Raw genomic sequence first — 11,905 nt, 5'->3', positions numbered from 1 at the left:
ATCCACCACCTCAACTAGTGGGTAGACATGTAATGCACGCAACATGTGAACAACATGTGAACCTTATTGAAAGATGGAGTCTGCAGCATCCACTGAGAACAGAGCAGTAGGATTTAAAATCATAACCCAACTTTAATAATCATTAAAACAATAGAAACAATGATAAAGCTGTCAAAAAATGCAACTGTCAATAAAAATGAGCTCTTTTTCACCTTTACAGAGCAGATATTGCGGTTGTAGTAAACGACCAAACCAAAAGATGGCGCCAAAAACGCATGTTTTATTCAGACCATCTTTAAAGGGCTCATATAATGGAAAACCTCACTTTTTAGATGTGAGTCTGATGTAGCATTTAAACACCACTAAAGTTTCAGAGCGTACCGTTCACGTCCCAGTCCATACAGTCTATGTTAATAAGAACTAAGCCACAAAAAACTGTTTTGGACTAATTGTTTCCGCGATGTCACGAAAACCGACATATTTACATATATCCGCCTACAGTAGTTTAGCCCCGCCTTCTCACATTGACGTTATAAGGAGTGTTTCAGCCCGGCCTGCTTTTTGGGTGAGGCAGAAAAACACAGCCTGTTTAATTCTGTTCTATAAATACATTTTATAAGTGGGCCTGTTAAATTAAATTGATGAAATGAAATAAAATGAAAACACCCGAGCGTAATAAGTGGACCTCAAGGGAAGAAAATAAGGTGTAAGAGAACTGTATATGAGCCTTTTAAAACAGTTTTGGGCCACTATTTCATTCTTAACACCAAAACTTCTAATCAGAACTGAGAGAAGAAATATATATTGATTTTATATCTTTTTTTCTACTGAAATATGTTTGCATAATGACAGTCCAATGCATAGTATAGCTACTGTAGTGCTGTAAGGTAATCTAATCACAGATCTGGTTTGGTCAGCAAGAAATCTATTCTAACCCCACCACGCTCGCCCAGTGAGAGAGAGTAAACATATCACTTATTCAGTTCTTATTTTTATTCAAAGATGTATTTTTTGAAGTATTTTGGTAACAAAATATAATGTAATGTTATAAAATACATTTTTAAAAACTCAATTTGAACCTTCTTTATGTGTTGGCAGTTGTGTTTTGCGCTTTGCCCCTCAGAATATCAGTGTTACACGTCTGTAAGATTTTTTTGCTGCAGTGACGCTTTTCTTACCAACCCCAGAAAATGAGTCTGATACTTTCACTTCAGATGCACTTTCATTTCAGAAACATTGTCTAATAGGCCTATATAATATACATATACACATGTGGAGAAAAGGTTAAATGTGAGTTCAGGTTAAAGCATTAAATGGAGGTGGAGGATAAATAAATAAACCCATAAAGTCTAGGCAGATTTTAGCAGTTTTAGCTCTCCCTACGTGCCGGGGGACTGTAGGTGTGAGAGGGGTGAGAGGGTGAGGCGGGCTGGCTGAAGTAAACATCGAGCTGTGTGTTTGAACCCTCCTCCTCCCCTCAGTCCTGCTGAAGATGGCGGAGAGAGGCAGGATGCAGACGAATGGCATCGCCAACTTCTGCTTTTAGCCCGCACTCGCGTGTTTACAGGAGTCCCTCAGGCTCTCCTGAACGGGGGACTTTTATCTGGTGAGTAGACAGAGCCGTGTCGGACTGAGACGCATGCGTGAAGTGTCCGCTCGTTTTGTTCCTGGAAGTGGAGCGATGGCACTCGGTCACTCTCTGCTAGGCTCCGCTCCACTCGCCGTGCTCGCTATGTGGCGAGTCGAGCAGAGGCGGCGGGTCTGAGGAACATCGCTCTCGCCTCCAGCAGCAGCAGCAGCACCGTTTTTGGATGATTGCTCGATAGTAGACTTGACGAACTTGCTCAGGTAGGCTGTACGAGGTTTCAGTGAGAGGTCTGGCAGCTTTGCGGAGTCATTTGAAGGCAAAAATGCTGTTGAATTTCAGAAAGTTGTAAGGTGGTGAAGAAAATGTTTCACCAAAGTACCCAGAGCTCCTCGAGTGTGGGTTATGTTATACGGCGGCTGCTGTAAAGACTAGCCAGAGCGTTTCAAGCGTTTCACTTGTTATGGACTCTTTAGTGTCGACTTGTGTTGCTGATCATTAGATGCAACTGAATTATTGACTCGAGCTCCATCTGACTGACTGGATAGATAGCATGTTGTTTGGAATTAAAAGAGAGCCTAATCCAGGCACTTTGTGTGGTGTACAAACTCTTTCATCATCAGCCTTACATCTCATCTTTTTAAACCCATCCATTTTATGCACATTTCTCTTGTGATAATCCGCCAGAGTCGAAACAATTAACTCAGTTGTAGAGCATGATACTGTGCCAAAGTGTCAAGAGGCACTCTAAATACATTTATCTGGACTGCAGCCATCACTGTAGCAATGGCATCTCCTTATGTAATTACCCAGTTTTTGACTTGGATGTTTAATTTCATTTAGTTTTGGCATTGTTATTTCATTTGATTTACTCATTTTTGGAGAAGGAAGTGCAAATTAGAGTGTTTTCTGTGAGGAATGTGGCTATTAGCATGTTTTCCAAGTTCTTTAGTATGAAGTATTGTAGTGAGCAGGCTAATATGAAGTCTAACCTAATCACATTATCCTGTGTATAAAGTAAATGCTCACTGGCCTAATAAAAATACATAGATTTTTACAGCTATCCTGTTGAAGAGAATACAGTGGACAGTTTTAAACAAAAAACACTGCTGTTATGTTTAAAATGTAATTGCAAAGGTCATTTCTTGGCGTGCTTCATCTCCAGCTCAGTAATTACAGCCAATCCCTATTGAAAGAGAGAGAAATAAAGGACCTTCTGCTGCTTTTTAGATGAGACTATTAAGGCCTCTCATTTGACTGAGGAATCCAATGAGTGCAGGGCAGAGTTCTGATGAACACTGCTCATTGAGTGCTCTATTGATGCTCTCGATAACTCTGTGATAATTAAAAAGTGTTGCCGGTGGGCACCATTCTCAAGGCTGCGATCCATCTCTCGAAAAACTTAATCAGCAGCCCAAAAAACTGGATCCATATAAATTTGCACTGCACGAATGCAATTTATCCCTTCCCTCTACCCTCAATTTGACAAATGAAGTGGATTAAGCAGGCTCACACATAATTACAAGCATATAGTTTTGACCTCTACTGTCCAGTGCTTATGAGTGGGATCTGAATGTTTGGGAGCGTTTTGTTCGGTCACGTCTTGGATGCTTGAAACTGAAGGTGCTTTTCGAAAGCACTGGACTGAATGAGTGAGCAATGCTGAACCTTCAACCCATCTAATGTAACATTCTCCTGCTTTCCAGCATTTGTAAGCTAAGCCTTGAAAAGCCCTGAAAGGCAGAGGTTTGTTCACTGAGGCCAGTGGTGCTGTTTCTAGAAACTGGAGATGCTTCGGTCCACATGATGTGGTTTACAAAAAGATTCATGACATCATTTTTGTTCATTGTGGTTCGAAGGCCGTGAATATGCATGTCATCCTAGTGAAATGTTATATTAGAAAAACAACTAGTATGAATAATGAGAGTACTTGTGTGAGAGCCCAAGGTAATTTGTAGTATTGATGGCCGCAGTTTACAAACGAACATAGGTGTGATTTCAGCAAGAGCATCTTAATCTACTTCCTGCATAAAGGAGAGTGATTTATGATGAGGTAATGAGCGAAAATATAATCTTTCTTTCTCTTACGGGCAATTTAATATGGAATGCTCAATTTAAATTTAGTTTAGCATGAATGAAACCGACTGTCCTCCTCACTTCTGAAAGCCTCTCTTCTTCCGAGCTCTTAATTCGCATGATAGGTGGCCGCAAGGACAGCGTTTTTTTATGCATTGCTTTTTTATATTGAGGAATTTCTGTCTTAAGAAGAGTTTGACGTTAGGTTTTTTTTTTTGTATCATGCCTTGTCGTGCCTTGCTCTTGAACTACCTGCTTTTTTTCTTTATTTATTTTTACAATAACGACTGTTCCCTCATATCACATCCTGTGATATCAGCTTAATTTTATTCTTATCTTTATCTACCACTAGATTACTCTTTTAATAGTAAATGACTGTATTTAGGTTGGGATGCTTTTTGTTGTTGTTGTTGTTTCAGTCCAATAAAAACTGAAGCTATATTATGTTCTTAGACCAATTTCTGTTATCAGTATGGCCTTGGCATGGAATACATGTTGTATGCTATTGAACATATTTTCCAGAGTAGAGCTCGATCTATTTACGCTGCTTATTAAATCCCTGTGGGTTCGAGTGAAAGTCATGGGCATCATTTTATCATCTAGAAGGTGAGTTGGAGGTCAGTGTGCTTACAGCAGCTGCCTTGCCATGTTGATCCCAGATGTGTTGTGGTTGTATACACATAATTTAAGGCGCTTCCCAGAGGATCTTCTTTCATTTTAAGTATGCTTCATCAACCTTATGGATACCACAGGCCCACCTTGAGTCATGACCATTATTGTGATAAAGTTCATATAAGGCGACAGATGAAGAATAGCTCCAAAGGGACCATTAAAACAGCATTTTGTAGATTAAGCATGGGGTATAGGAACGGTTTGACAGAATCTAATCTAGTCTGAGCAGGAGGGTGGTCTGTTTTGAGGAATGGAGCAGTGTTCCATATCCTCTGGCCAGTGGCCTCAGTGGCTGACAGGTTGAGGGTGAGTGTGTTTGGCTGCAGCTCGGACTCAGCTCTTTGGAGTGGGTAGTGTGGAATGGATGGTGGCAATGTGAAAAGGAAGCAGCAGGGGGTTGGCTCCACGGGGAGCCAAGAGCTGTCTGGTCAGGGATCAAATTCTCGCGCTGTTGGCTTGCTCACATCCATAATTCATGTGCTTTTTCACTTGTAGAGGAAGATGGAAAATGTGGTGCTGTTTTTTCCCCCCTCCGACATGCTCTTTCTCTCTTGTATTGGTTTTGTCCTCTTGTTTCGTCGAGCCATTTTCGCCTGGTTCATTTTCACAGTAAAAAGCCCACTGAAAGGCTAGCATGCTTTGGTTAAACCCATAGGCTTTTCTGGTTTTGACGCTTTTGGCTTCTTACAATGAAATCGGACGTTGGAGTAAGGCAAGATGTTTGGACTCATTCCTGTGGTGCTCTGTTGACTTCTCAGTTCTGCTACTCTTGACTAAGCCATAGTTTTGTGAGAGCTTGTGTTTACAGCTCGCTGCCTGGTCTTCCAGTGTCTTTTTAGCATTCTTTTCTTCAGAAGTAACGAAATTTCAGGGATTTTTTTTGTGTATTCTTAGCCTCTTTGCTTTGATGTGCCAGATAGAACCCGATGTTCTTCATTGAATAATGCAGAGATTGTGTTGTTTTTTTTTCCCCTAAATCAGTTAACTTGAATGAATCAATTTTCTTTCAGTTCAACACCTTCCCCTCACTGAAGAAATGGCTAAGGCTGCCTCCCTTGCTCAGCATGGGCTTTTATCTAATCGATTGCTCATCCAAGCTTGCTAGACAGATTGCTAAGACTCACACTGTTTCAGTATTGCATGCACACACACACTCATGCACACAGTGTTGGAGTGCTGCTGTCGTTGCCCACAGGTGCACTCTTGCCAAGCTTCATAAAGAGCTAGAGCTCAGTTAGGCCTTTGTTTTGATTACTGATTCAGAGCATCTGTTATTTTTGCAGTTAAAATGTGCATTTTTAAGAGTTAATTTCTCAGACACGTCAAAAAGAAATCAAAATGAATGACTGGCAGTGTGCTCCCTCTTGTTCATGTGAATAAATCGACTAATAGTCAATTGATTTGGTTTTTAAGTGTCTATTGTGATGAGCTGTAACACAGGTACTGTTCACCCAGAGCAAAATAAACACCATAGAAAAAAACATGTACCGCTTTGGTTAAGCCAGCCCATAGTGATATTTATAAGGTTAACGTTCACTCTTTCTGACAAATCCCCGACAGTCATCAGGGGGCAGCATTAGTTTGGTTTCCTAGAATACTGACCAGGATTGTGATTCCCAAAAGTGTTGTTGAGCAACCACTATGTTAACCATGGAGAGAGTGTTCAAAATGATAGAGGGACTATCGTTTAACTATTGTAGTTGTTCAACGATGCTTTCATGAAATGCACTCCTGGAGGGAAAGTTACCGTTTATTGACCGTTCTGCTGCTTCAGAATCAACACCAGCATGTTTTCCAGTGGTCGAAGGTAATGCTGTGCTTTTGTGGAAAGCTAAGTCAGACTTGTGCATGCTGTTTGTTACTGCAATTTTCTTCATTTTAAGAAAATATGTTTACTTCTTTTAACTTTCAGCCATAATTGTACTTTTCCTTTCACTTTTACTCTGCTCACATAGATGGGACACTGTGAGTGAAGTTGAGCTTCAGCTTGAGTTGTAACGTCTTAGCCTCTGAAAACGTAAACAAAAAATTGATCATTAAAACATGTTGAATAATTGTTTCAGCCCTACGACTTCATTTTTCCTTTGTAGATTTTTTTGCACCATGTGAAAGGAAAGCGCAGTTGAACATTTTGTCTGCAGACCAATGGAACAATTAATTGCCATATAAAGAACTGCAGTTTGCAATTTGTCTCTTTTAGTTTAATGCATGCAGCTATCAAAGTACAAGCCTTAAGTGGCCAAATTGCCTGGTTAGCTCTTTTGCTTACTAGCTGTCGATACTTAGTATCTCCTAACTGCTGACAAATGTAGCTCGACATCAAATAAACATCACTCACGACAACCATCTAATGCTGTTATAGCACCAGGAATAAATAAAATTTTTGATGTTTTCTTAAGATCCATGACGTCTTAAATATGTGTGTTTTTTGTTTTCTGTTATGTCCATATATTTGCCTCAGCCCAATTTACATTCTGTTTACGAAGCAAACATGTTGTTATGAAAGCTAACAACTGTGGAAAATAATTGCAGTCATCTTAATTAATTGCAATCAAGTGACAAAATTGCAGTCAGGCAATACTGTAGTAATTGTGACCGGCTTACTCCTTACATTAACCTACATTACATTAAAATACGTTCACATTTTTTCCTTCTGATATTTTCTTAGATTTTTTATAGAGAAAAGAGGTTTTGTTGTTCTCCACAGATGATATACAGCCGCTGTGACGTGCGTACATGCATCTGCTTATCCATCATTTCCTCCATTTTCACCAGCACTGTGAGTTTTTAGATCATGGGCTGAGATGTCCTCTGTCTCATTAAAATGCATGAAATAGCATGTGTTTGTTTCATCACCCAGAAAAAATGACCAGGAGAGGATTGGATGATGGACATATCTACAAAAAGAATAAATCATAAATGCTTCCAAGATTCCTTTTTTTCTGCCTTTTCATCTCTTCATTTGTCACTTAATTAGTATCTAGCCTGACACTACTATCTGGCTAGAATGTCCATTAGCACTGAATATCAAGATGTACTTATCGTGTGCCTGAGGGACAGGCTTTGTGTTGAAGTATATCATTACTACTAGCAAGATTTATTTTTGGTAGCCTATATTTATCTTTCTTTATGGTCTAAAGCGGTGTTTGAATTTTTTTCCTTTCATTTCAAATGAGAGACATTCAACTTTTTAGATCATTTCTTTTGTGTGCGACTTTTCTCTTCATTGTACAGTACCCCACCCCCTGTTTATATATTTAGATTAAAGAGCTGTTTTATAATTATGCATTGATACGGGAATTGTGGGCCAGTGCTGATAGCCTGATAGCCTATATATATATATATATATATATATATATATATATATATATATATATATATATATATATATATATATATATTATCATATATATCATTATTGTATAATGATATATATGATCATATATATATCATTATTGTCAGAACAAAACCTTTTATCTTTGTGTGTGTATATACATTCACACACACACACACATGTAATATATATATACATATATATGTGTGTATATATATGTGTATATATATATATTACACGTGTGTGTGTGTGTGTGTGTGTGTGTGAATGTATATACACACACAAAGAAATAAAAGGTTTTGTTCTGACAATAATGATATATTTGCTGATATTTCGAATGATATTTGGAGAGGAAAAAAAAAGGTACGAATAAATATGCACAAGTGCATATTAGTTTATACAATTTAAGGTGTCTGTCTTTTGCTTCTCTATAACAATATGATGCTTTGTTGCATATAAATGTGTTTCTTTTATTATTTATTATTACTAAAAATTATTACTTTGTCACATTTTAGCAGTTCTAGCTTTGCTGGTTTTAACAACCCCTTGTGATGTGACATTTAGCTTTGTCCAAAGCATCAGTCTTCAGACTTCACCAACGCTAAACCCATTTTGTAGACATCATAGCACTGAGACAGAGCTGTAGTTCGGGAGCTACAGAAGCACATTTGTGTCAGTCAGCTCCCTTGGAACACTGCAGTCCTGTTTCAGTGCATTAATCGCTGTGCTTAGCACACAGTACAAGCAAAATGGACCCAAAGATTGTGCTAATGTTGTGGATTGGTGGGCTTAGACATTAACGTCTACCGCTTCGTTGATTGTTCCTTTTGCTGAGCGCCTCACTTAGTTTTCTCTATTTTAGTTTGCCTTAATGGATCCATTTAATTGGACCTGTGTAAACAAATGGGATTCAGCCTTGCCGTCTGCAGTTTGAATGGGTGCTTAATGGTGCTGCCTTCAGTGAAAGGAGCACCTGAAGCTATGAATATTTTGTTTTAATCTTTTACAGTTTAAAGAAACCTATTGTCCAGCAGCGCTGGCCATTAATTATATAAGGAGAGAGTGTAAGGTGTGCATAATTTTACATGTATTTGCATATTCAAATATAGGTCTTTTTCACTTGTAATTTAACGTTGTTATTAGTTCATGAGGTTTTCAATTGAGTTTGATGAACTAACTATGCATCTTCTGTAGATTTTTATAGTGGATTAGTATCCAGTCTAGACAGTATATTTTGTGTTGTGCAGATGTTGATTCTGGGAGAACAGTAAGGTGTGTTCTTTTGGTCACATCACAGCTCCTCTTTGTAAAGAATGGGACTGAAAAAGGGGCTTTGTTTCAGTTTTCCTTTGAACAAATACAGGATTGGCTCCTCGGCTTCTTGCTCATTCACAGGCATAAGCGTGTGTAATGGGATACTTCACTTTTCTTTTGTATCTTGCTGCATTCAGAATGAGATTTCTCTCTCATGCTGCCCTATGAGACCTGGGTTTAGTCAGGGGCTTTGTTGTAGCGAGATTATGTAGAATATTTGCTTTGAATGAGAAGCAGGTGCTAGAAGTAGAATGACAAAGAATCTTCTCTGGTCGAAAGTCAGGTCGGAAGCTGTGGCCAGGGAAAGGGAATCGATATGGCCCAATATGTGTGTGCTTTCTAAGATCCGGTTCTGTCCCCCCCAAAACCCCCAACGCCCCAACAATTGCCACAGTACCTCTACCACAATAGCTAACTGTCTCTGGATGGTGTGAGCTGCAGCTGCAGTGCATCCCTCTGGGCCTCCAAATCCCCATATCTGAGCTTAGATGGTGTGAGAATCTCACGGTGAATACCTCTACAGGCCTGCGGGTCTCCTGGGGTCAACCCATTATGGCCTATACTCCTTTTAGCTTGCAGTTCAGAGCACTGTTGGCCAATTGAACATTTTATTATCAAAAAAATCCAGACCTGTGGCTTTAAACTTTTATTCTTGTGTCCCAGCTGTGCAAGTGTCATAACGGTGGTTAGAGTCTGTCACTCAGTGCTTTTAATACTTCAGTAGCGCAAAAAGAATGTTCAAAAGATCTGACGATTATTACAATAGGCAGGGATTATGTAACCCTCAATTCAATTATGAGTTTAAAAAAATCATGTGAACCACATTTTAAAACCCCAGTGAGGGCATTCTGGGACTGCATTCTCTTTCAGGTATTCCAAGTTGCTAAAGATGTGATCTTTTTCACATTTCTTTTAGCCAGTCTGCTAAAAAATATCTGGATAATAAAAACTCTAGTAAAAGGTATTTCATCTTGTATTTATTAAAGTTCTATTTTGGGCTGCTTTTAGAATCATTTGTACAGATGTTTTGTGTTTTGGTCTCTAGTGTCATGGAGGTTAAAGAATTGACCTTTAGGTTGTCCAGAAAGGTTTAATCATTGCCTGAAAAGGTATCAATTGTACCTTTAACTCATAGGTTTACAAACGTTAGAGTGTCAAAATTCCATTTTTTCATGACCAAATCACTTCAGTACTACTGAATATTGAAAAGGCACACTTTTGGGGTGTAATTTAAAAGAAGGTATGATAAGAATGAGTATTGAAGTGAAGGTATCAGCATTGGTATTGCAAAGTTTTGAACAGTACCCAGCCCTAACAAACAACCCCAGAAGAGTGGCTCCTACCTTCCCATTGTAGCCAAGGTTGGCTCATTGCCAAATAACAAAATAACAAACTTAATTCCTTGGTTTATATAAAAAGCCTTCAGCAGATCAGAAAATAAAAAAAAAGTCGGTGTAACTTAATCATGTCCTTTTGACTCTACAAACATAGCAGCGTTTCTGAGCTTCACTTTGACATTGACTCACATCTGCTACAGTTTGCTGTCTTTGGTCTTGCCAGTGCTCCGTGCAGTAGTAATAACTCTTCTACAAGCAGGAGCTGTTGTCAATGACAGGATGGAACGCTTGCCAACTCCAACCCAAGGCCAGGGTTATGGGAGGTCGTCCAACAGCCGTTTTTCTGTGGCGCTGTTCCACCGGGTCACTGCGATGAATCTGATTAAAACCTGACAGGAGTTGCTATAATGTGAAATACGCAAGGCTGGGCCTGAGCATTGCCCTGACAGCTGGGAGAGGATGAACACTGTTAAAACCTCCAGCCCATAGCGTCTGCTTCCGCTCAAGACTGCTTTTCCAGGGCCTATTTCATTTATCCTGTGATAGTTACACATTTCTTACTTTACTCTGTGTTTGTTTAATAGGATCAATACACACTAATTAGCATTAAAAAAGCCAAATGGCTAAATCGGGTTAATATTAACAATACCATGTTGATTTGATTGCATTTTCTATAGATCTACAGTAGGGATGCACATTGACATTGGAATTGTATCCGTATCAGCAGATGTTTGCTTAACATAAATTATCAGCATCGAACAGAAGTTTAGATTTGACCCTCTACATACAAGTGTTACATTTCTCAGTAATTGTAATTCAGGTAGATTTAGTCTCAATTTGTAAATTAAATGAATGTTTATGTGTCAGTATCATTATCAACATCTGTGTCAGTGTAGGCAGAGATGTGTGTGAATTATATTAGATATCAGCACCCCATAGATCCCATATTGATGCATCTGTATTGTACAGTATGTTGGTAACTGAATGTGTTTTTTCCACACTTTAGGATGCACAATTAATCCCAAATTTGCATTTAACCTATTTCTACAGATACTGCTTCCAAGAATATCATTAACAGCTTCAGCTGATACTCAGTACTAATAGGAGTATGTATTTTTTTTTTTTTTCAACTGTGTTAAAGGTTTTTCAGCTCAGTGTCTGGTGCCTAAACCAGTGAAGGAACAATGGTACCATTGATCCTGTGTGTGTGTGTGTGTGTGTGTGTGTGTGTGTGTGTGTGTGCGTGTGTGTGTGTGTACTGACTTATTGTCCCCCCCCCTCAACGCCAGAGCTTAACCCCTTAGCCCAACTTGCTTGAGAGAGGGGGCATGTCTTAGACATCAGAAGAATGGAGGCCATTGTCAACTCCTCTTAGGTGGATAAGTGTCTGCAGTGCACTTTTTTGCACCTTTTTTCTCACTCCATTTCTCTTTTGTAGCAGACAGTCCATCGTGGCCGGTACCACAGTGAAAACTTATTGAATGTGAGTTCAGCGTCTCTGGACCCTCTTAGGGGATTCTGTAGCTTTAGTGCTTGTATTTTTGATGGCATAGCCATGCAGGGAAACCTTTGCGTGGCCTTCAGATG

At 39.2% G+C, this 11,905-nt stretch overlaps 1 protein-coding gene across 6 annotated transcripts in view; it reads left to right on the top strand.

The window, feature by feature from the left end:
- The first annotated feature begins 1,487 nt into the window (after positions 1–1,487).
- Positions 1,488–11,905, top strand: part of ndst2b (N-deacetylase/N-sulfotransferase (heparan glucosaminyl) 2b) — an 80,439-nt gene continuing 70,021 nt past the window's right edge. For 3 of the 6 annotated variants that reach the window (XM_036572551.1, XM_036572555.1, XM_036572550.1), the window contains exon 1: positions 1,488–1,606. The gene's annotated coding sequence lies outside the window, so the exon portion shown is untranslated. Of the gene's footprint in view, positions 1,607–1,713; positions 1,849–5,990; positions 6,141–11,905 lie in introns of those variants that run through there. The other 3 variants (XM_036572554.1, XM_036572552.1, XM_036572553.1) reach the window with 2 other exon arrangements.

The sequence above is a fragment of the Colossoma macropomum genome, unplaced genomic scaffold, assembly GCF_904425465.1.
Source record: "Colossoma macropomum unplaced genomic scaffold, Colossoma_macropomum, whole genome shotgun sequence".
NCBI lineage: Eukaryota > Metazoa > Chordata > Actinopteri > Characiformes > Serrasalmidae > Colossoma > Colossoma macropomum.
Note: the sequence above shows the minus strand (reverse complement) of the source record. Positions and strands in the feature narration are given on the sequence as shown.